The sequence below is a fragment of the Nothoprocta perdicaria genome, unplaced genomic scaffold, assembly GCF_003342845.1.
Source record: "Nothoprocta perdicaria isolate Ctin4 unplaced genomic scaffold, notPer1 scaffold_144, whole genome shotgun sequence".
NCBI lineage: Eukaryota > Metazoa > Chordata > Aves > Tinamiformes > Tinamidae > Nothoprocta > Nothoprocta perdicaria.
Window position 1 is genome coordinate 1,770,394 of NW_020454583.1, and position 24,107 is coordinate 1,794,500.

Here is a 24,107-nt window from a genome sequence, read left to right on the forward strand (position 1 = left end):
TTTTTCTTTTTTTTTTTTTTAAGTGCTCAATACTGACTAAATTTCTTCCTCTGAGGTACTTTTAAAGTCTTTCATTGATTCCAAAATGAGAAAATATTTTACTTTAAGGTGGTGACTAATATAAACAGTAAAATTAGGTTCCAGGTTTGAAGATGCATTCTGTTTCATAGCTCCTACCCAGGCACATACAGGCAGTTTAACAGATTCTGACATTTCCATTCTTCGATCTATTCTGTTCATCATATTTTTGCATGTTTTTCTACACCAAGATGTGTGATCTAGAAGCCTTTTCATATCCTTCTTTACGGTGACAGGAGGCAATTTCTGTAAAACTCCAATTTATCAAGTATTAATAATCACATCTCTTCCACCTCCTCGTGCTTTTCCAAGTGGTGGATTACATACACAGTCAAGAGAAAAAAATAGGGCATGTCACAGAAATAAATTCTTCCAGTCTGGGCTGCTCTGAATATGTAATCCTGAATTATTAATGCTTCTTACTTACAATTAGAAGAAAAACCCTGATATTTAATCAGGTTATAATTTGGTTGTGCTTAACTGACATTCAGTAGCTTTTCTTTGTGATATATCAGAAGGAAGAGGTGAATACACTGACAGAATTTAAAGCTTGCTAGTGCTTGGTTGTATGTTTTTGCTTTGGTTCCTGGCCAATATATTGGCCAGGTCCTGCTGAACACAGAATAAACAGAMCTTCATATATAATACAAACTCCAGGGCAGATGGGGAAAAAAGGGAATCTTTCCAGATTTCCTTCGTAGAAAAGAGCTGGCCTGAACTTAGATTCAGTTAAGTTTTGAAGTATCATGTCCTAGTCGTAAAGCCCTAATGATTCAAAGGCTCAGCATCATAATGTTCAGAGGATGTGGATCATCAGGTTTTGCTCACCAGAGAGACACTGCACATATATCTTTCTATGATACCTTCTCTTAGTGAATTAAGCTTTTCACTGAAGATTGGTTTGGAAGGATTGGATCCTGCTGGCTTGCACTGAGTTTGATTTCGGTCTTTAAGATCAAAGGGATCTCATATCTATCAACATTTCAGGATGTCATAGCCTAGTCAAGTCAAATACTATAAACGTTTATTGATCCTCCCCATGTCCCCAGTGGCCATGGACCATTCCCTGCCAACATCCYCAGAACACAGTTCACTTCACACACACCTAGATTCAGACTAGCTGGCCAGGCACCTGGAGAGGAGGTTCATCAAGATCCTCCTAACCTCGTGTATGTAGCAGGTCAGGCAAGGGCCACCTCAGATACTATCAAAGGTGTCTTGTGAGGCAGGGAGTGGGATAACATCAACCCCTTGAAAACCAGAGAAGCCATTCTCTTCTTTAAAAGAGAAGCCATTCTCCTTTAAAATTGACAGCTCTGGGAGTCTCTTCTGCCACATACAACCTTAAACACCCCCAAAAAGAAAGGAAATGAGCAGAATTTAAAGTATGAAATCCCCCCCAAAATCTCTGCTCTGCAGAAGTCAGTTTGAAAAAGAATAAATGYCAGAAACACTACGAAATCCACTGGGGACTTTGCTTTTGATTTTACAGTGCAGATGGTCAGACATTATGGTAATGTGGTAATATAAAACCTGTTGCTAGATTCATGGCGGATGACTCAGAGCTTAAACATTATGGATTATCTTCATAGAATACCACTCTTGACAGTTCAAACCCAGCAATTACTAGCATCAGTTCAGCAAGATGTTGCCCTGACACAGAGATTTGAAAATCCATTGACAAAGCTTTAATTTTGCAAGTAATGCTTTAAAATAGTCTTTGCTTGTCATCTCTATTTTTGCTTCTAATGGACCCCTTTAAATTTGAAAATAATGTCCCATCTATTCTTATTCTCATTTCCCTGGTGGGAAGAAACTGAAAGGTCTAAGCCACATCAAGTGTCCAAGTCAACATGGTTTGGGAAGCAATGTTTGATCAATAACATTGCCACAGAACCAGCAAGAGTTGGGCACACCTCTCTTGTGGGAGCTTTACCGTTGACTAAAAAGAGGCCCAGAATCTGTTTTTTTTTTTTTTTTTTTTTTTTTTTTGTAGAATTAGATACATTGTTGCATAAGAAATTAGACAAAAGAATAAGTTGGATGCACCTCAAATAGTATTTGGATGGCCTGATTTTCTACCGTATTGAGATGGGTTCATCACTTCCCAGGAAGAGTGTAGCCAAAGATTTTGCCTGTCCCGTGACTGTCAGCCTAAGTCAGTAACATCTGCAAAAATTGGGCAATCATAAATGTCACAGTTCTTTTTTCAGTAACATTTAAGCCTTTAACAGAAACTTATCTCCTTGAAATACAAATGGCAAGAAAGCTTCTCTGTTTCTGCTCTAACTATTCACTTCTACCTATTAGGAAGGAAGTGGCTTCCTTCAGGTTATAATTTTGTTATGCTTAACTGACATTCTTAGTTTTCTTTGCCAAGAGCTCCTGCTCCAGGAGCTGTTGGATCAAAAGGGACCTCTTTATCTTTTGGAGACCTCAGGAAAATACTAAGCTCAGGAATACCGGGCGTTGAAAGTGAGGCGGGCACCAGACAGCAGCAAAGGTGAGTTTGGAGAAAGACCCAGAGGGAGAAGTGGAATGTCTAAGACGCTAATGGATCAAGGTGCTGATCTTCATCAACTCCTTGTGATTGACTCATGCTGGGTGTGGTCATGATGAGACCTCTTGGTTTATGCAGCTATAGGCAGTAGCTAATGTTGCAGTTTATCTATCTTTTAGCAGAGAGAAGCAATAGCATAGATACGATCTGAAGCACAGTTCCATCTTAGCACAGTTAAAGGAAACAATTTTATTGAGGATATTAGAGGGGAATTCCTCCACTGATGACAGCATGAGAAAAACATTATCTTAATATTAATCTTATCTTCGAAAACTTGTGCTGCTGTTTTTTGAAAACTGAGACTTGGACCATTAGACTAACAAGGCTCTATAGTTTCAAATAGAGACTGTCTAAATATYCCAGGCCTCTAAGAATTGTCACCCTTGCTTGTAAAGTGCCATGTTTCACGTGAAGCCATTTTCAGAGGAATTCTAAACACTTCTATGGCACAATCACACAATCAGTCCTTCATTTTCAGTGGGATGATTTCCACTGCACACAATTCAATACAGTCTCTTGAAAACAAACACCTCATGCTCACATGGGAAAAATTAAAGAATCATATGTTTTGACTCTGTGTAATAGATGAAAATTATCCATTTATGGAAACAGTTTTCTGTAAAAGCTATCTATTTACTCCCCAAAAGCATGCTGCCTTTTTTTCTGGGCACATTCTCATCTGAATTCTTTGTTAATCTCAGACTATATTATTATGAATAGAAGCACAATGKTTTTGTACCTTGCAGATAAAAATAACTAGGCTAAGTTTTGACAACAGCTTAACCCCTGTCAGACACCTTCAGGGAAGCTGGAGTTACAGTATCTTACCTGAGGACAAAACTGTTCTGACTGAGCAGTGCATAGCCAAATTGACTGCTGATGAAAATAGCATATCTCCTTCATGTCCTCATTTTCATTTCATTTCATTTAATTTCAAAATTAATTTCTTTTTGGTTGTTGCTTTTCAATAGAGGATGCATAAAGTTTGTTTTCTTTTGACTTTCTATGTCTTAGACATTTGTGACAGAAAAGAATTGAATAATAATCCAGCTCATAGTCATGGGGTCTGAGGCTACTTTAAGCAAAAGGGAAATTTGAAAAAAAAATCCTTTTAAAATTTGTAATCTACCATGATTTTCCTTCTAGAGATGGGAAACATTTCCTTCATTTGTCCAAAACATTTCCTTCAAAACTGCAGTGAACAGTATTAGCTTCCTCCTCTTATGTAGGGAAGCAGCAATAGCAGCCATAGGCCTATCCGTTCCAGGGAATAGCAGCTGGAGGACTCTTTCTTGTAGCTGCATCACAGCAATGATCACTAGCATCCTTGGTGCTGTTACACTAGATGAGGATCTCATCCTTATCCCGTGAGAAACAGAACTGAAGTGCAACCCAGTGCCCCTGCCTATAAAGCCTGAAGAGTCAGGGGCTGCAAAAATGAAAACACATTCATCTTCTAGATGCTTTTTTTTTTTTTTTTTCTAATCCATTGTATCAACACCATGGTAGCAGCAGTTGAAAATACCCAGCTCAGCATCAGTGACAGTCTTTCTGTAGTCACTCAAGGCTTGCACAGACCACTTTGCTCTTGGAATAAGCTTAGCAGACCTGGCTGAGCTCTCTGTTTCCACAGAGGGAGCAGAGATGGGCAATTCAAAACTACCGYGGATACATGTGCCAGGGCATGCCACGCTGCTTGGAGTGGGTGCATGATGCTACTGTGACCGGGACACCCCAGGGTGCAACCTGCAGCCGCCTTTCCTCTGGATCTCCGTCCTACTGCACTCTTTCACAGCTGGATTGTGGCAGTGTGGAAGATGAAAAGCAGCATGCCGCAAACATGTATTCACATGCATACAAGTTGGCCTCAGCACTACGGATGCTGCGACGTCTTACAGTATCCATCTTTATTTCATATCTATAGTAGCAGTATAAAATGCACAGGTAAACTATTTGCAACGCTAAAACAAAACCTAAACCAGGAAACCCTCCATGAAACGCGTACTTCCACTGAAATGAAAGCATCTGCTGGGCTAAACATTTCTACTAAAGCTTGCGAACTGATGAGGACATCAGTATTTTTCATAATAAGTATGTTTAAAACACATTCAGCATGAGGAAACATTAGCTTTTAATCAAAGATGCCACTAGGAATTCTATACTTTCATGCCTTTACGGGAAAAACAACAACAACAACAACAACAACAACAAAAGCAGTTCTTTAGTTTTAATGCCAGGAGCAAAGAAGCTCACTGAACGGTAGCTCTTGTTGAAACAAAGCCTAAAAAAGACAAGATTGCCAATAAGAATCTTCAGGGATTGCCCGGTGACAGAGCTGCTCCTGCGTCAGACCCAGTCCAGCCTTTGGAAAGGACAGCAAGTGCCCTCCCCACGCGCCTACCTTGTGCAGAAGGACTCGCCACCACTGAAATCCAGAGAAGAGGTCCGCCTGTAAGGACAAGGCTCGGGGCAAGCGCTTTGCCAGCTTTCACAGGTGCCAAGGATCAGGCAGAGACAGCGGTGGTGTCCTCTTCTTGCAGCCCTTGTCATGAATGTCCCCAGCTCTACCCCAGTGCGCTCAAACACAGGAAAAAGAACATCTGTCAGTCCYGCGCTCCCTTAGCAGTCTCCGAGGACTTCCCAAGAAGTTTGCTTTTCCTGCCTGCTCTCTGGTGTGAAAGTTTTGGAAACTCCAATGAACGCAGGAGAGGGGCTTCCTCTCTGTGGAAACTCGCCTACCCCACCTAGAGGTGGACCGCAGGATCGGGAGAAGCCAAGCAGTCTTAGGCAGGGCAATCATCCYTCAAGTATTTTTCTTTCCTGACTTCTGTTTCATTTAGATTTATTCATTATTAGGAAAAATGCATATATATCAGCTTTATCATAGAGAAGGGGAASCAAGCCCTGGGACATGGAACAGAAGGACGTTTCTGGAGCAGTCTCAGGAACAGAACAAATGAGCTGCATATTTTCTGAGTGAATTAACTTATCATCAAAGCCAAAGCATTCTTTTTGAATACCTTTATCTGGAGGGAATTTTCCCTCCAATTAGAGGGACTCCGTATAGGTTTCACTCTGGATATTGCCTCAGTCACTGTGACAGACACCACTTTGTTTGGCATCTAAACAACTCTAAAGGAAAGACTACAATATTGTTTGAATGGAAAACATGTCATAACTACCTTTCTGAAATATTGATTTGTTTTTTCCGAAGGAGAACAGAAATAGAACATTGATATTTTCTAAAGATTGCAAATTCGGACAACCAACTAACTCTGCTTGAGAACATGCCAGTATTTCTGCAAATATGGCATTCCCCAAAGTCAGGAAATGCGAAACAACCACCTTAGAGAGCATTATTTAGCACTGAAGTGAAAATTAATGATAATAAAACCACAAATGGCTTGCATACTACTGCTACAGTCTGCTCAGAGGTCATAAAGAGGAAACACATTAGCATTATAAATATTTCTGTGAGCATCTAGTATGAGGAGTTGACAGTACTTGGTGGATTATTGAAAATTATTTCTCAAAGGAGAACTTGAAGCAATGTTTGGATACAAGTTTCATAAAGTCTGAATTCTGGTATATCCAGTTCTTTCTATAAAATAACTTCTCAGCTGACCATGCTGCTAGGCAAAAGCATGCATGAAAATGAGAGCACATGTATTCTTTTCTAACACATATCAAATCCCATGTTGTGAATCAGCATTAAATTTTAAGTGGATGCATTTTTATTTCATTAAGAAGCATATCCAATTCCAGTTTCTGAAGAATGACCACAAAGATATTTGCAGGTGGCTTCCTTCTTATCTATAGAGAAGAAAAATTTCTGGTTGGTATCATGACAATATAGACAAAACATGACTAAAACTGTCTGCCCTTAGTAACAAGTGAATCATTTATGAATTTAGTTCCTTACTGAGTTAAGGTGAGAGACAAGGAAGAAGGTGAGAATAAGAGGGCAGGGCAGGTTAACCAAAAATGATGATGTAAACTAGGAATGAGTTTGCTTCCATACAAACCAAGGGATATATCTGCTCCTGAAAAGAAGGAAAGAAAGAAAGAAAAAAAAAAGATGGGAGGAGCRTGATAGACAGCACAGTGTAGGTAGCAGAAGGAGAACTTAGGCCAGTTTCCTGTGGAAAGAAGGAAAGGCTGTGCCCTCTCCTAATAACTTTTGAATCTACTGGCCAACAAAGATATGTCCTCAGAAATCTGTAACAATAAGCAGTTGAATAAAGAGGGATGTCTCCAATTAGTTGTGCCTATCCGGGGAAAGAACAGTGTGAATACACCTTATGAGAAATCGGAAAAACCACATAGAGATAGACCTCACACATTCTCCAGCCACCCAAAAATCATGCATCTTCTTAGACCACACAAGTTATTCTGCCCACAGGAAAAAAATGTGTAAGAAATCTGGATTCATTAGTTCCATTATTGTGGAACAAGATGTTTCTGTGAGGATGGTTTATCATATAATAGGTCTGAAAGGCGCCAGGGAATTTTATGTTTTGTATCTTCAACCTAAATTGGGMTATTTTTCAATCTTCTGTTTATCCCAGCCTTCTAAGACAAAAACAATCAACCCTTCCACCAAGACCACCAAAATCTGCTTAGCAGCTCTGCAGATCTCAGGATGAAATTGCAATGTCGCAGATCCTGCCTTTGAGAAAACTCCCTCACTTGAACTGGAAGCCTGCATCCCACCAAGGCTTGCAGGAGGCCTGACAGGACTGCTGAGGATGTGCTTCCTCCAGTGAGGAAGAACTGAAAAAAAAGACCCAAAATTTTTAGCTGATTCGGTCACCAAATGGAAAAAAAGCAAAGTAATCATGAAAGAAAAAGAAGAACTACCTTGTTGAAGGGCCTTCCAGATAAGAGTTTTTCAAAGTTATGTAATTGACATCTGGCATCAGGTTGAAAGGATTAAGTCCTCCTTTCAGCCTCCATCACATACACATGTGCCAATCTTCCCTGCCTAGCAAAAATGAGGGTCTCACCGTGAGCTGGAGGGAGGGGATTCACAAGCAGCAGTGACAGAATAAGTATCCTTGGCTATAGGGAAGGAAAGGAGGGTTGGTCTGTGGTAACCTATGGACTCAGCCTTCTGGACTTGGGAGGCTTCTTGCTGTTTACTTGTTCTTTCAAGATATTCAATCTCTATGGCACACAAAAATTTTCTGTCAAGCAAACACACTTGTCATCTTTCTGCCTGCATCAATCAGCATCGGTCATATCAGAGGCAGCACAGGGGCAGAGTATTTTGCTGTGGTTGTCACTTAGGTGCAACAGAAGGGTCTTGAGTCTCCCCTGCAGTCAGTGGTGCAGTGTGAGGTCACAGAAAGTGTCTCCAGCACATGCCTGAAACAGGCAATGTGCTGGCCTTCATTATACACTTTCTGTTGCTTCCACTGACAAATAAGGCCCTCAGCCAAGGAGTAAGGATTTCCCTTTTTTCCGTTTTGCTCTCTCTGCCTTTTCTGCACTGGTTGAAATTTTCCTGCTCTGCTATGCTGCGGGATACTGGGAAGAGCTGACTTGCAACTGGGGATGGTGATGCAAAGAGCAGAATGAAAGAGGATTATGAGGAACTTTGATTCTTGAAGATCTTTTCTCCTTATGTGGTAGAAATCTTTTCTCCTTATGTGGTTATCTACTTTATTCCTAAAACTGAGCAGTCTAATGACCTATTCTGTTTACCAGAAGGTATGATTCACATTGATGCAAAATTAAAGACTCAGGGAGAAAATTACTGTAAGAAGGAAAAGTAACGTAATTGAAGAAGACATCCTAGGARTGAAGAGACAGCACTTCTGGCTGAGCGCTTGATAAAGGATATGCATGGACCTCTTTTCCAGAGTGTACATTTCCCAAAGGCAAAATTGATAGCGTGCATTTTCGAAGGCATCCATCTTCCRTAAATGTCTCACCTGCTTCCAAAGCTATTTTCAGTGACACTGACTAAATGTGAGTATGCACATCCACAGATGCTTTCCTTCATAATCAGCCTTCTATTCCCCCTCAGTCAGGTTTGCTGTGACAACTACTGCCACCCTCAGCCATTCTCCCTGACATTTCCTACCTCTGTGGAGCTGACCCTCACTGATTCACCMTTTTGTCCGTGAACCACAATATTCCTTTTCAGCTACTTTTTTTTTTTCTTTTTTTATGGTTAAGTTTGATGAAAAGCATGCTAGTGCTGGTTTACACAGAAAATATTTTGGAAAATGTTTACTACAGCTAGAAAGGGCTTGATTTATTCCAGTGAGGACTTCTGAAAATTCTTTGGATTTTCCAGACTCATTGCTGAGCTAATTACAAACATCCAGCTTTACAGCTATCTGGGAAGTGAGGCTGATAATTAATCACAGACTCCTGTGTGACATTTAGAGACCTTCCTCCAAATCATTAGCCAGCCAGTCAATTCAAATATTTTTTTTTCTGGTTTTCAGAATCATTTCTTTCTACATGGAAGACAGCAAACATCTGAAGATTATGAAGTGATTAGTTTAGCTCTAAATCCCCAACAGTAACTATGCTCTAGTGTTTGTAATATGTTTGAGATAATTAACAACATATTTCTGAGCTTTCTATAATAGATGTAATTAACAAACATATTAATCATGATYCCTTTCCTACAATGAAAAACTTAAGCCAACTACTGTAGAAGTAGTTAAAACGGAAATCAAATAAAACCATCCTCTGCTTCGCTGCTGAGAGAGAACTTTTCATATGCTACATGAGATGATCTTCACATTCTTTCATAAGCTTGGACAGACTTGGGAGAACAGAGAAGGATGAATCTAAGCTCAAAATCTTCTCAAATATGAGAAGAGCMCAGCGAAGAGAAGGAAGCTAGAATAGAGCAAGCTTAAGAGACAGCTATAAATGGAGTGGGGGACAGTGGAGCTAGGTTCTGTAGCATTTTGTACTGTTAAGTACTCTTAAGAGACCTTTTCCTGCATTACTAATGTCTTTTGGAGTTTTGCCATTGATTATTTTTTAAAATGGACACCAAGACAGTCATTATTTAGAATTCTTTTGAGCCTGTTGTTTACTAAAACATTTTAAACCAGAAATCAGTTGATATTTCCAGTATTTTATTATAATTCAGACTGAATTCAGACAAATATTATTTCTGGAGTGAATGTGCTCCAAGGTGATGGAAACTGTACATTTTTCCTGTAATTATTTCTCTTAACCATATATGAAGAGAAGAAGACTCTCCCTGTTATGTTTTTAATGGCCCACTTCTGGTGGATAGGAAGCATAGGAGTGCTAGGAAGAAACTTGCATGCGAGTGGAAGGAGAAGAGGAAGGAAGGGAAAATTTACACAGAGTAATGGATTAGGTTGGATGAAACAAAGAAMAGAAGGGCAATAACAGGCTGAAGGATGGGGCCATTGAGACAAAAGGAGGAGAATGTGGTAAGAGTAAGGAAGAGGAACAAGATAGGGAAAAGCTTTCAGAGAACAAGAGAGAAGGCTAGAAATAGCTTTGTATCAGTATTATTCCAGAGGACAGAAGAATATTTTTTTCTCTGTTGAAATCTGGAATTAAAAATGTCATGCTTCTTGGTCCACATGCCTATCATGGTACCCGGATGTATGCCCATGAGTAGAAGACGGGAAACGCTAAGAGAAAACCATTAAAGATGCGAGGTCAGAATTTAGGAAATGGCCAAAATCATGGTTATCTGTGCAACTTTCCCCAGTTTCCCCAGATATCGGACATCTGCCCACCTTGGTCAATGTATATTGAACAAGTAACATGCTTAGCAGTCCATGTAGTGTTTAAGCACATGTTTAGCAGTCCATGCAGTGTGTAAGCACAAACATTATTAATGACACAACAGCTAGCTGTGCTGCACGTATATTAATTTTCTTACGGATGTTGCCAAGATATTATGGATGTCTCATGTAAAACACTCAGTGTTCTGGAGCTTTACAAGCAATATTGATCTCCACTTTCTTTGTGAAAGGGGTGGTGATAGCCTGATGTAATAGATAAGGGAATGGTGGTGAAATAAACTCAGTAACTTCAGGTTTCATTTTGATTCCAAATGTCTCAGGCTCTGTAACAGGATGTGTCATTTGATATATTCCAGAATATCTCTCAATGACTTCAGATGGCAGCCCACAGAAGAGTGTGGCACTCTGTCAGTCCTGTATTGCGCTTTTCACTGGAAGGCAGCATGACAAGACAGTGAGCCTCCAAGACAAGGTTGTGTCAGAGGTGGAGTTTCCAGGACAGAATTCAGCAGACTGAAGTATGAAAATGTCCCTTCTCCTTCTGCAGCCCTTTGCCTRCAAGCATTGGGAGCATTTATGCATCTATCAAATCCTGTGACTAGCAGTTTCACTGCCATATCTCCTCTACCCCCAACATACCATTTGGACACAAGGCAAAGGTCTAGTAAAAAACTGTGTTATCATTTAATCAATGAGAATACTCGAGCTGGTGCTTCAGTTCCAGACACCTAATTCTTCCTTATCTTGTCCCATGTGTAAATCCTTGCCAGTCAGGTTAAATTAGTCCCCAGCTCTGTCATACTCATCAGGAGATTTCCTATACTCAGTTTGCACAAATCCGTAGAGCATAAGACTCTGTTCACTCAAAAAAATTTTTTTTTGTATTTCTGGCTAGTTCAGTAAGACCCACAAGACTTTACCAGAGGTGAAGACAAACACAAGAGGTAGGATGCATTGGAAGTGCCTAAATGATGAGCCATTCTATCTGGCAGCCTCCACTTCTTATGGGTCCAACTGCATCCTTCACAAGGTCTCTGAAGCTTSCCCCCAACCAACCTGCAGTCCTGCAACCTGCAAGCAACCAGTACTCACCTGCAGGTTAAAGTGTTTCTTTCCAGCTTGAGGGAAGCTATGTAACAATAATTCTTTAGCTAACACTTTGGTTAACACTTATCCTCTTGAAGCAGCAAGAGGAAACTAATATTACATAGTCACTCTGGAAGCAAACTAATATGTAAGCATTTCTCTAGATATTTTAAGCATGTCCTGAGACTGTGTATGTCTTGGTTTTGGCATAAACCAGGGGGATTTCATCGCAGAGCTTATTTTTCTCTGTTGTCTGTAAGCACTGAATAAAATACTGGAGTAATATGACTTTGAGGAATTGCTTAGAGAGGACAAGTAGAGAAGCACTTCTAGCATATATTGTAATTTGGATGTCCATAAAGTTTTTTGTTGTATAATACATGATCATCACTTGATTTGAATTGATGTAGTAATTCTAAACAAAGCATGATTTGCTTTGACCTTATTAACCTTTTAAACTGAGGCTTCTAAATTGGTAGTGAGGCACACGTTAAAACCCAAAGTCTAATTAAAATTTTACCCATAAAATTACGGATAAAACTGACCACAGTGATGTGGTAGTTTGTCACTTAAGGTGTGGAAAAAATCAAAGAGGCTTGGGTTATATATCTGTCCAAAACAAATTTCTAGGGTGAATAAAATATTATATTGTACTTCCTACCCAAAAGGTACCTGTGATATTTCTTTAGAGTGACAGGAGAGTTTAAATTCACATTTTTAAAATTCAATTACAACTTTTTTACTTTTAATATATTTAATAAATCTTTAATCTAGGAAGTTTATATTAAGTTAAAAGAAAGCATTCAGGATAGTTTTCCAAATATCAGTATATTTTGGCTCACAGAACATTTATCAAAGACATTGCTGTGAATTTCCATTTTGTTTATATCTTCTTCCGTGGCAGATTATTTGTCTTCATGACTGTAAATGGTTTTCAGATTTGATTAATATTTTAATGTGGTATCATATCACCTGCAATGTATGACTGCAGTATATTACTAACTTTCAAAATGTGTAATAAATTCAAAGTGTCAGATGGTTAGAAAGAACAAATCTAGCCTTGTAATAATATTTTCTATTGAGTGCATATGATTATTCTGAATTCAGGAGGCCTGGATGACTCCATCTACATATGAACAATAATAGTCTGTGACAATCTGTTCTCCAATGCTTCCATTTTAAAGGTAAATTTTAAGGCCATGTACTCACTTAGGGGGTAAGATCTCCATTCTACTTGTCCTCATGTAGTTCATAATCTCTGTCAGGCTAGAGCCTGCTTTTCTTACCTTGCCTTTAGTTATAACAACATATCATGTTAACTGGCTTGGATAGGATTCTCTCTTTCGAAAGTAATCCAATTTTATTTCCTTTTTTTTTAATGCTAGTTCATGAAAAAAAATATCCTCAGGATAGAAATATGTCTGTATGTATGTATGTGAGCATATGTGTGTTTGTTTTCCTTTCCAGCACAGCTAATGACAAAGCATTCAAGATACTTTCTTGGCACCTAAGGCCTGAATTAAACTAGTGGGGTTATCCTGTGAGCTCTTCCAAGTTTCACTTTCACTGCTTACTGGTTAAAGGCTTTTATCTTTCTTTTAAAAAAACAAAACAAAAAAAAAAAAGGTGAAGACAAAGAAAACTAGACTGAGGTGTTGGCAGGTTGGCAGTAGCAAATGACTGTATTTGAAACTGGTGATTTTTTGTATGTTTTCTCTGTCCCAGTGTCTTGATTGCTCTGGGCAAGACTGCTYATTAATGTTAGTGAACACGTAATGAGTCTCTGAATCTTTGTAAAGTCAATCTACCACCATTGAAGCAACTACTGTTCAACAGCAGCTAAAAACACCTCTGTGCAGGTAGCCTACAAAAGTCTGATGATTTCTTAAAACCTTGAACTTAAAGAGAAGGATATGTGAGCTAGTCTGGTCCTTTGTATCTTGACTTTGAAAACACATTTTCCAAATGTCAGCCTTAGGAAGAGAGAGGGTCATAAAGTCATACGTAGTGCACAGATAACATATGCTGAGCTCATAGGCCTCGCTTGTGCCAGTCTCTTTAGTGTCCATGTTGGCTGGCTCACTTCTCATGATAACTTCCCACAGGATAAATTCTGGCCCAACACCTCCATATGCTCTCCTCTGGGGTTTTTCTTCCTACTGTTTGTGCAGGGTCTGAAATTCCTGCCTTATGTTTCGAAGGTGGAAGGCAGTTCTCTCCTGTTGATATTGACCTTGCTGTACTATCCCCTATCCTCTTTCTCTCTTTCCCGTTTCTCTCTCCCACTCCGTTTGTGATGTTTTTCTGCCCTTGCCTCTCTTGTTAGAATACCACTCAGATGGTTTATTTTGTTAACCACAAACACCTATTGGGCAAATGAATTGTTATCTGCCCAAGTGTACCATAGRTCTAACCTGGAAGTTTACAGACTATCTGTACTTCATTATGGTAGATGCTGGACAACTAAAGCCTGGACTGATCTATTAGTTARTATACCTATACTACCATACTTTCTCAAGGCTCAGCTTTGTACATAAGCTCCAACTCTGCTTTATCTTAACAGCTGGCTTGTGTTATGTCTCACAGCTGGAGCAAGCCAGACAACCAGGTGCTCAGCTAGACAGGGAGGTAGAGGCTTATCTCAAATGTCGACAAGTATTGTGGACATGACAAGGTAAATCCACAGCAAAAGTGAGCCAATGCTTTGGCGCACCTTATCAAAAACCTTACAGACAGTCTGAGATGCTAGACAAAAAAAAAAAAAAAAAAAAAAAAAAAAAAAAAAAAAAGCAAATAACAGAGAGAGAACCAGGAACAGAGGCGATGACTAGAACATACCCAACAGACACCTCATACTACACACCCAAAGACCCAAAGAAACAGTACAATCTTTTCTATAAGGAGACAAACATGTCTTTAAAATTATGAATAAGTGAAGACTTTGTTTTCCCTGCTACTATTGCCTTTACTTCTACAATACATTCAGATGATCTTAATTTGTAATTTAGCAGAGATTTAATTACTGTAATTGTTGAGGAAAGTTAATTTAAATGCTTAGCAAAGTCAGTGACCCAACATGCTCTATGAACTGCTAAGGTTGGGCACAGAAGAATGTGTTCTTAATGTGCTGGATTTCTTTGCTTCAGGCAAATACAGGGCCAAATGTTTAAAGCTGCTTCTTAAATTGCACCTACAACATCTGAGAAGACTTTTGCTCATGTGTAAGAAATCTGATTTGCATGCAGAAACACATCATTTAATTTAAACATACCTGCACTTTATTTTCACACTAGAAAGCACGAAAAATGATACGCAGGTGAGCAATGTAAGCCATTTTATATGCTTTATTATATTAAGAATATAATAAATATATATTCTTATATATATTTATATAAGAAGAATATCTAATAGTTCTTCTGAGCTGGTCCTTCAGAGTACCCTGTAAAACAAAAAATCAGGKTTCTGCACCTACCTCTGCAGCTTGTGGTCTGTTGACTATAGGGGTCTGCAAATATTCTCTATATGGTAGAGTCTACAATTCCCTTGCAGCAGTGCTGTTAGAGTTAGTTAATGATTGACATATGCTGAAATTCTCGATGGAAAATTATTCTGGGAATATATCCAGTGTTATCCTTCTTCTAAATACATTTACAAATGATTTATATTCTTGTACATTGYCTAAAAGTCTTAAAAAACATTCTTTGCTTCAGGAGTTTGAGGTTTTTTTGCATTTTTCTCCATCTTCTTGGTTCAGATTAGTATAGGAATTTCTATCCTCTCTGGGACACCATACTTCATATTCTCTTTTCCATATATATAATCCTGAAAGTGATTGAAAAGTGAATGATAGAAAGTGAATGAAAGTGCTCCAGGACTGGAAAGCATACTCAGCAATATTAACAGCCTCGCCAGTGCTGCTGAARCCTAGGAGAAGAACAACTTAAATTCAGAGGGTCATGAAATAAGTGGTGGGCATACATGAATAGTTTAGGAGAAAAAAAAAGCTAGTAGGAAAACATGGAGGACTCTGGAGGAAAGGGGAAGCTAGAATTAGAAACTGAATAGTGAGACTGGGAAGAAAAGCTGAGAGGAAAGGTGAACGCTGGAGATTTTAGTAGATAGGGATAGGAAGGGAGGGTGTTCTAAGACATACAAAACCAGAAGTTCTGCTTATAATGTGATTGAGCTGCCATTAATAATATTTCTATTTTATCAGTTATGCTGTTGTACAACAAGCTGAAATTTGCGCAAGCTAGATATAACTAATAGAGAGTCATTAGTCATTTTCCCAGAAACTCCTCATCCAAGCAGCACTAACTACACTCACTTAAAGACATCTACATCTTATTACAAAAGCTTGTTTTTTTGCAAAGCTCCATGAATTCACTCCAGAAACTCCAAATAGCTGTTCTCTCACATAATATCCCACACACAGAGGCACAATTGCCTAGAGGAAATTTGTAAACTAACAGAATTGTCCAAGAAAAATGTATTTGGTGAAAACAAGGCTGGTTCAGACAAGCTGTTAGCTACCTGGGTCAGGTTGCACACCCATATAGGTGCCCCCCATTCTCAGTGACTATATCTAGGCAGCGGAAACRGAGGGCCACAGACCCTATAGTTCAGTGGTAAATTAACCCTTTTGCAGGAAGATTGTGACACATAGGCTTAGTTGTCTTGAGTGGTATGAAGGCTTTATGCTTAACAGTGACAAAGGGACAATCATTGGTCAGTCAAACACAGCATCTTTCCTGAGAAGTGGTTGACATCTGGTGCTTGAGATGAGTGTTAAAGCAACCTAATATTATGGTAGAAAATTCTCCTATATGATGTATTTTCCTCATCTTCAGTGGATGCCTTTCAGTGACAGGTGGCCCCTTCTGTTTGACTCGTCAGAAAGGACAAAAAGATTATCCATGTTATGCTCCGCTCACCAATGGGTTTATCTTTTCAGATCTTTTAATGATCCTCCTCACTCTCTTCATAATTTGGCCATTATTTCTGTCAATTATCTTTTTTAAGATAAGGTTRTATGTTCAACAATACTGAACTTACTACACAAAAGCTACGGAGTGACAAATGGACAGCCCTGGGTTAAATCCCACAGCCATGTAGATCAATGATTAGATTCAGAAACTCGTGACCAAWACTCCTGGGTCTTTCAGCAGGCACTGGATCAACCCTTACTACCAAATAACACAACAGAGAAAAACCCATGTGCCTAAACATAATGACATGTAGAGCTACTATAGAGCCTGCCATGCACCCCAATAGCTGCCATTTCACAAGGAAACAGGCCTCTCACAAGTCCTATATCTTACCTGCTCACCCCATTCAGATGCCCTAGATACCTAGCATATCAGATGGCAATAGGCACCTGTCTTTAGACAATATAATTTCACCAATAATATTTTTTCTTTTTTTTTCTTTTTTTTTTTTGTCCTGTGAGTTTAAATATATATATCTTGTGATCGTAATGATGTTCCATCATGTTGGAGGCAAAATCTGGTCCACACGTGTGAGATTAAGTTGCTGTAGGCCATCTGCATTTGAAGAGAAGAGGAAAACATCAGTCAGTGTGTGAACAGGTTTTGTTTCTAAGGGAGAAGAGATATTTTCTTGACAAATTGTTAAAAAGTCAAAGTTCTATAAAATACCTGTAAATTCAGGGCACTTTAATTTGGTCTTTTCATCAGATGACATTAATTCCAGTCATAAATGTGCTGCTGTGTTGGTAGATACATTACCTGTTCTAGCTTAGTTTGATTTATTTATCCACTCTCCGGAGGCTAATTATATCTTTGTTATTATATAATAGGTTTGAACTCTTTCCTTGTAGACATAACCTGAAAGATCTGGGTGCATAAAATTTAATCATCTTTGATAATTGTATKATGGCACCCCTGAAAATTAAGTCAGAGCAGCTGCAAAACATGTGAAATAATGAGACTTATCTATATTATAGTCTGGGTGAAATCTTGTAGAGACCTTACAAAACACTTTATTGACCTTCTCTGGGGTACAATAGTAATACATCCTATGTCAGATCTACATCACTGTAATTGAATTTTAGAGAATTTTTGTGATGGCACACAAAATTAATCTGCTCCCTGGTGTCTGCTCTTTCAGTACAATCTGAAWCCTTTTTTTTTCATTCCTCCTTTTAATTATGAAGGGGAGATTAGGGAGAAGCGTTACCATTCTTTTTTCGGAATAGAGCCCTTTGCTTAYGCTAACATTTTCCCAGCACCCATCAGCGGGTGCATAGTGAGTATATGTTATGCAGGATGGGCTCAGGAAGWTTTTTATTATTTTATTTTCGATAGACATGAGGCTAGCACCATCACTACTTTCATTTCAGCATTCAAACTCTACCACCACTCTACCGTATCTTATTCCCTATCCACAGTTGGACTCTACTTTGCTCGATGTACCTTATTTCAGGGGGAAAATGTTTATAGCCATCTCCCCTGTGCAGTGGCCAGCTGAGTGGCAAGGGYTCAAGAGAAGATGGATCTGTTTTCCACAGTGAGGACAGCTGTCTTCTGGTATGGTTTAGCCCAAGATGACACATCTCTTTGTATTAGCTTTAGACATACCTACCACACTTAAAATAAATCAAAAGTATTTGGACAGTCAGTGATACATCTTCAGCTTTGGCATCTATCCAAAGACACATCTCCACTGACTTTGAAAAATTTAATAGAGACGTTTTAGCAAAAGGTTGTTGTTTCAATTCCCTCTCTCTCCAGTCCAAGATACTTACTTTTTCTTGTTAATGAGAACAGATACAAAATCAAGAGGAAATAATGAGATATTTTTTAGAAAACCTGCTTGAAGAATCCAAATCACTGGAGTTACTGTACTGTGAAAGATGCAGTCAAACCACTTTCAAAGCTAATAAAGGTTTATATTAAGTACACAGCATTTCCCCTGCTGGGACATAAACTTAGATAGCTATCAGTAGAAGGTGCAGAGAGATTCCATCTTCTCTTGTGTCTATAGCTATGCTGGATTTTTCCTTAAAAATGTGTTTTGAAGAAAAGGTCTAAGTGTGTTAATAACACAGATTTTCCTGATAGGAAGAAATTGTCTCAGCAGGGTACAGAGAACATGTGCACTTCTCATTATATAATGTCTCTTCTGCAGTGAAATCCTTCAAAGGAACAACCTCTCCACCCTTTCCTCCATGTGAAATCCTTTTTCAGAGATATTGACACTTCGAGGGATATAGAATTTCCCAGCAGAACACATGCTATTTGTTTCCAAGTCTCTCTACTAAAATCAGTTTACTTTTGGTATATAATACCTATAGCAGAACTACAGCAAGCACAGTGCAAGGATTGCAGTTGCCTAATATGATAGGGTATGGGGATTTACAGTATTGTGTCCTGGAGTAGTTGTTCCACGGAGTTTATTGTGTACCTATCCATGTCAAATCGATGTTTTACAGCCTTGTGAATCCTRGTACGCTCTCCGGAGCCTATTTAGCAGCACATGAATTTGTTACTTTCTCTCTTCTCTCTCAGAAACAAGGACAGAACTGTTCAATGAAACATTTAAGACTGGATCAGTTAAAATCAATCATGACCACGCTTAGATAATACTACAGAGTCCGTCTCTCACTGTCTCTTGGAGTGTTTTCCTTTCTACTAAAGCTGACAACACAAATAATAATAGTGAAATATCTCACTTAYGTAAGATTTTCTAGGCAATATATATAAAGTCACAATGTCAGGGGAAAAAAAGGTGCTCTCAAGGGAAAAAGATCTTTATCTTTGCACTCAATCTGTATCGTTTGCAAAGATCTCTATCTTTGCACTGATTATCWGTAGACTACTTTTGTCTCAGCTCTCCCCTCACCTTTATTGTTACTGAAATGCAAAGCACAGATGCAATTGTCACTTTGTGACTGAGGGAAAAAAAACTTCTATAAATTTTCTGAGAACAGAAGGTATTTTTGTGGTGCTGTAAGCAAAGTCTCATTATGTTCAGGCCAAAGGAAGAAGTGGCAGACAGAAAAGAAACACAGAGCAAACACAATATATAGAGACCCCAAGTGCATGGGRAACAGTGTGTGTTGTAATAATTACGAAGAACTTTAAACTTTAAAGAAACTATATTRTCACTCCATTCTTATTTCTGAACAGTTTGTGATACCTGTAAGTATACTCAAGCTATAGATATTGTAAAGAGATCTGTTTATCCTATACCATTATTTATATCTCAAGTAAATGTTCAGTGTATTTGGTGGAATATAAAATGAGGTGCATAGTGCTGTTCTTTCACACTGTGGAACTCACATTTTCASATGTTCCTGGAATGAGTAACTGTCAGAATATCCCTTCTCATTCCATAAACACTCTATAAATGCTTGAATGAGTCTCCCACTGATGTTTGCCCACAGGATAACTGGCTTTGCCACTCATCACTAAGATGAGTGATCAGTGATACAGAGATTGAAATATGTCACTGATGAATGTTACATAATGAATCTTCAAATAAGAAATTAGATGAAAAGATTATTAGCAAACTAGTTCATTCCATTGTTGTATTACAAGGAAAGCAGTAATTATAACTTTCTAACCTATTTTCATTTCTGAGCATTTTAACCAAGAAAAATCTAGGCAAATTAACATTTTGAATACCAGTCTTTACTGGTTTGGTTCTTGGTTTTGGTTGATGATGGGGCCAGACGGTTTTCAGTGGTGCCCAGTGATAGGGCAAAAGGCGATTGGCACAAACTGAAACACAGGAAGATCTTTCTGAATTTGAGGGAAAAGCTTCTGGTCAATGCAGATGAGAGAGCACTGGAGGTTGCCCACAGAGGCTGTGGAATCTTCTTCTCTGGAGATATTCAGTTCCTACTGGGACATGATTCTGTGCAATGTGCTCTAGGTGCCTGAGCAGGGGAGTTGGACTAAATAATCTCCAAAGGTCCCTTCCAACCTCAACCCATTCTGTGATTCTTTAATGTGTTGGTTGATACTTTATAGAGGCTGTTGCATCTGGAAAAGTATAAAATAAAACTTGTGCAATTCCAGGTTATATTTTGTTAAGATGTAGGCCCCCAGTTACAGAGGTTTTAGAAATGAGAAACTGCAGAACAATAGCTTCATGTGGCCTAAGGCATGTATTGTTAATGTGAAGAAAAGGTACTTGAAAGTTATGTATGTTTCATTTATTGTATTGTATCAACCATGGACAAATTTTGGCACCTGCACTGAATGACCTCTTGTATCTCAGCACAGCATGCTGTTCACATACAGAATGGCCAGTGATATAGAGCAGGAATCAAGGGAAGAAAAATTGGTAGAATCAGATGTCTGAAGCCCTGAACTAGGCACTTTCAGATTTAGGAAYTGATCTGTAAGAGAATATTGTGGATAAACGCCATGGACGCTGTACCATGCCTCTGAATATTGTAATTTGAGAGTCTTTCTCAAGACTCTCAGTCTTGTTATCAGTCAGATAACATTAGAAACAAAATATTACAATCTAAATAATGTTGCATTTTTTTCCAGTTTCCTGGATTATGTCCAAATCCAACAACCTGGGCTATGGGAAAGCTGAATTTAAGCATAACTCTGAAATGAGTAATTCAGGCCATTACTCTTGTAAACCAAATAAAATAAAGAAAAAAAAAAGAGGTTTGTTTGGGAGAAGAAGGCAGCAGTACTGTCTCAAGCTGGTTCTATGGCACATCTAAATATTTCCCTTTTTGTTGTAAGGAAGAAATACTCACTKGCTCTTGAAAGTACAAGAGTTGCTATGGAAAACAGCAACAGAAGAAGGGGCTGYTGGGATGACAGCATTGGTGAGCTCTTCGAGATATACCCTTCGGTGYTGTGAAATCCTTTATGCTCTTCTTCCTTGGACTTCCCTGGGCCATGCTGGAGTCCCAGATTTGGGACCATAAATTAAAAATGGCTGTGACTCTGTCTCAGCATTCATTTTGAGATGGAAATGGATGCATCAGCAGTTTCTATACCTTTTTAGTGTGGGAATTGGTCGTAAAAAATCACAGGCTGTGCTCTTTACTGGCATTTAACTTATATTTCTATTGCTTCACTCAAATACTACCTAATGACCAAGTTCAGAAGGAAAAATCTGTAGAAATAGGCCCTGAAAGTACATTTCCTCCAGGTTAACATTTTTTGCTTTAATAAATAGCTGTTATTACTTAGATTACTGCCTTTCAACTCCTGCCTATGCTAAACCAATCACAATAATGATTTTGCTTTTCATAATGATTTTCTCTCAAGCATGATATTATTAAAAGGCAGATACTCCATTATAAGTCTCATTACCTTTCCTGTTAAGCTAGCATTATATATCAGATATGGAGAGATAGATGGTGATATAATTTGCTAAGAGTAACCTTATTAAGGATTTGCTAGATCTGGCCTTCTGTCTAGAGAGCTGCTGTGCCTGCATAGCAGTATCTATATACCAGGGACTCCTCTGTTCAAAAGTGAGTTCCTTATGCAATTAGACTTTAGTTTGCAATTTCTGCTCTTACAATATTCATCAGAAAGGCATTCATTATGCATAATAAAGTGTAATTAGTTCTCTTAAATAAAACTTCATTGTCTCCCATAAATCCAGTAGATCCAAGTCTTTGAAAGACGTAATTTTTTAGAAAGATGTCAATGTATTTATCAGTTCAGTCTATGTGAGTCTGTGATTGATGAGACAGAAAACCACATGTACATATTTTATGTTCTTCTGCTGACACTACAGTTCTGTTCTTGATGAAGTTTGAGATTTTTAGAATAACAAATATGCTTGAAAAGGAGAGAAGCAAGCTTCTGAATAGGAAAGTACAGATATTTCTAGATCCTTATCAAAATCATATGTTTCATCAAGAGTTTAAGCACATCAGTAACTTTCAAGAATTAAAATTTTCTGTTACCTCAGCCAACCATGAAAAGATTTCTTGTTAAATTTAATAATGTCTTTGTATGGATGTTAATTTAGTCTCCTTTGCTAAAAGTAATGCCTATCTATGTAAAAAAAAAAAAAAAAAGACCATAATCTGAATGAGAAAAAATGTATGATATGTCACTAATTCTAATTCAGGAGATACTAAAGTCAGGATGAATTACTGAAATAACTTTACAAGAAAGAAGACATAATTTTAATTGTGAAATATTCCTAATTGCCCCTCCATCACTTTCCCATGTAATAAGCTGTTTATCATGAGGATCACTTTGGTCAGTCACAGTAATAAATGGATGCTGATTGAATGGATGGATAAAGCAAGGATGGAAGGATGGATGAGTGCAAGAACAACACTAAGCATATTTTGTGTCTGCACTTCTAGATACTCTATAATCCCAGCACAGTTTATATATCTTAAGAATAAGCTGAGCACTAACTCCTATTTAAGAGGAGTTGGTACAGTTCCTTTTTTTTTTCAGTTGTTTGTATCTTATGAAGTGCAACAGGAACTTTTTTATACAAAAGCCTGGGGCGGAGATGCCGGCACCAGTTTTAGGCTCCAATTCACTAGGGCTGGGTCTGGGTCACCTCAGACTAATGCATGTCCCTCTCATGCTGCTKCTGACTCAATAAGTGACAGACACTCTGTGCACATCTCTGAAAGGCACTTGGCCTATTTCTCTTCACTAAGAACGAAATGAAGGAGACCTGCACAAAAAGAGCACATGCTCTTCTTCCTGAGGCACACACTCTGAAGGAGTCCTCTGAGCCTGAAAAAAGAGAGGCTTGCCAAAATGAAGTTCTTACAAGTGATGAGTGCTTTTCTGAGCTACTCTGAGCTCTTACACTTGTTCTTCATAAAAGAACTCCATGTCCCTACTACCCACTTTCTTTGCAGCAGGACATGCAAAAATAAAGGGCGAATTCCAAGAGAGAGAGGATTAAACTTGTGGTACAAGTCCTGAGGTCTCTATATGCCAGAGGAGCTGATACTATTCTACTGCTTGTTTTCAACATCCTTATATCTAGTACTAATCCTTTCTGTCCCTTATTCAAGACAGAAAGGAATTCYTCTTTGCTTCCACCATACATAATTTGGTGCTGGGGTACATAAAGTTCTCAAGTATGTTGTTAGATGGTGCGTCTACATTAGGATTTAAATTCAACAGTGGGTGCAGATTTGGAACAAATGGTCCCCAGTTAATGGAGTGCAGGTGGCATCTCGAAGAAGATGCAGGCTGAGTGAATGACATTCCTTTGGAAGGGACTAGTTCAGAAGATATGCTCCAGCTGCATCCTTAACGTGATCCCATGTACTCCAGGGGCAGTAATTCCCCCAGACTTTTGTCATGTTGATTATGTGTTGAGCAAAACTCAGTGTTTTACTCTACAAATCTACTCTTTTTGGGCTGCATTACTTGCATACGGGTAAACATAGTGAGTGTGTCCAGWTTACATGCTCAGAGTTTACTCAAAYTCAAACATTGCTCAAACCTAGCTCTGGCATCAGAACAAATGTTTTTCTTCTTCTGTTTGTCAGGGAGCATCACTGGAGGAGTGAAGTGTATTCCTTGCTCATAATACAGCACATGTCTACTTTAAATGATCTGGTAGATACCCTGTATTTGCAGGACCCAGATGTGTTCTCAATTGCTTGCATTTCACTTTTGCAACATTGTAAG

General features: G+C 38.6%; 1 protein-coding gene across 1 annotated transcript in view; it reads right to left on the reverse strand.

Moving 5' to 3' along the window:
- EDAR (ectodysplasin A receptor) overlaps window positions 1-5,072 on the reverse strand; it is a 67,240-nt gene extending 62,168 nt beyond the window's left edge. The window contains exon 1 of the mRNA XM_026034477.1: window positions 5,040-5,072. The gene's annotated coding sequence lies outside the window, so the exon portion shown is untranslated. The remainder of the gene's footprint in view (window positions 1-5,039) is intronic.
- Window positions 5,073-24,107: the final 19,035 nt, after the last annotated feature.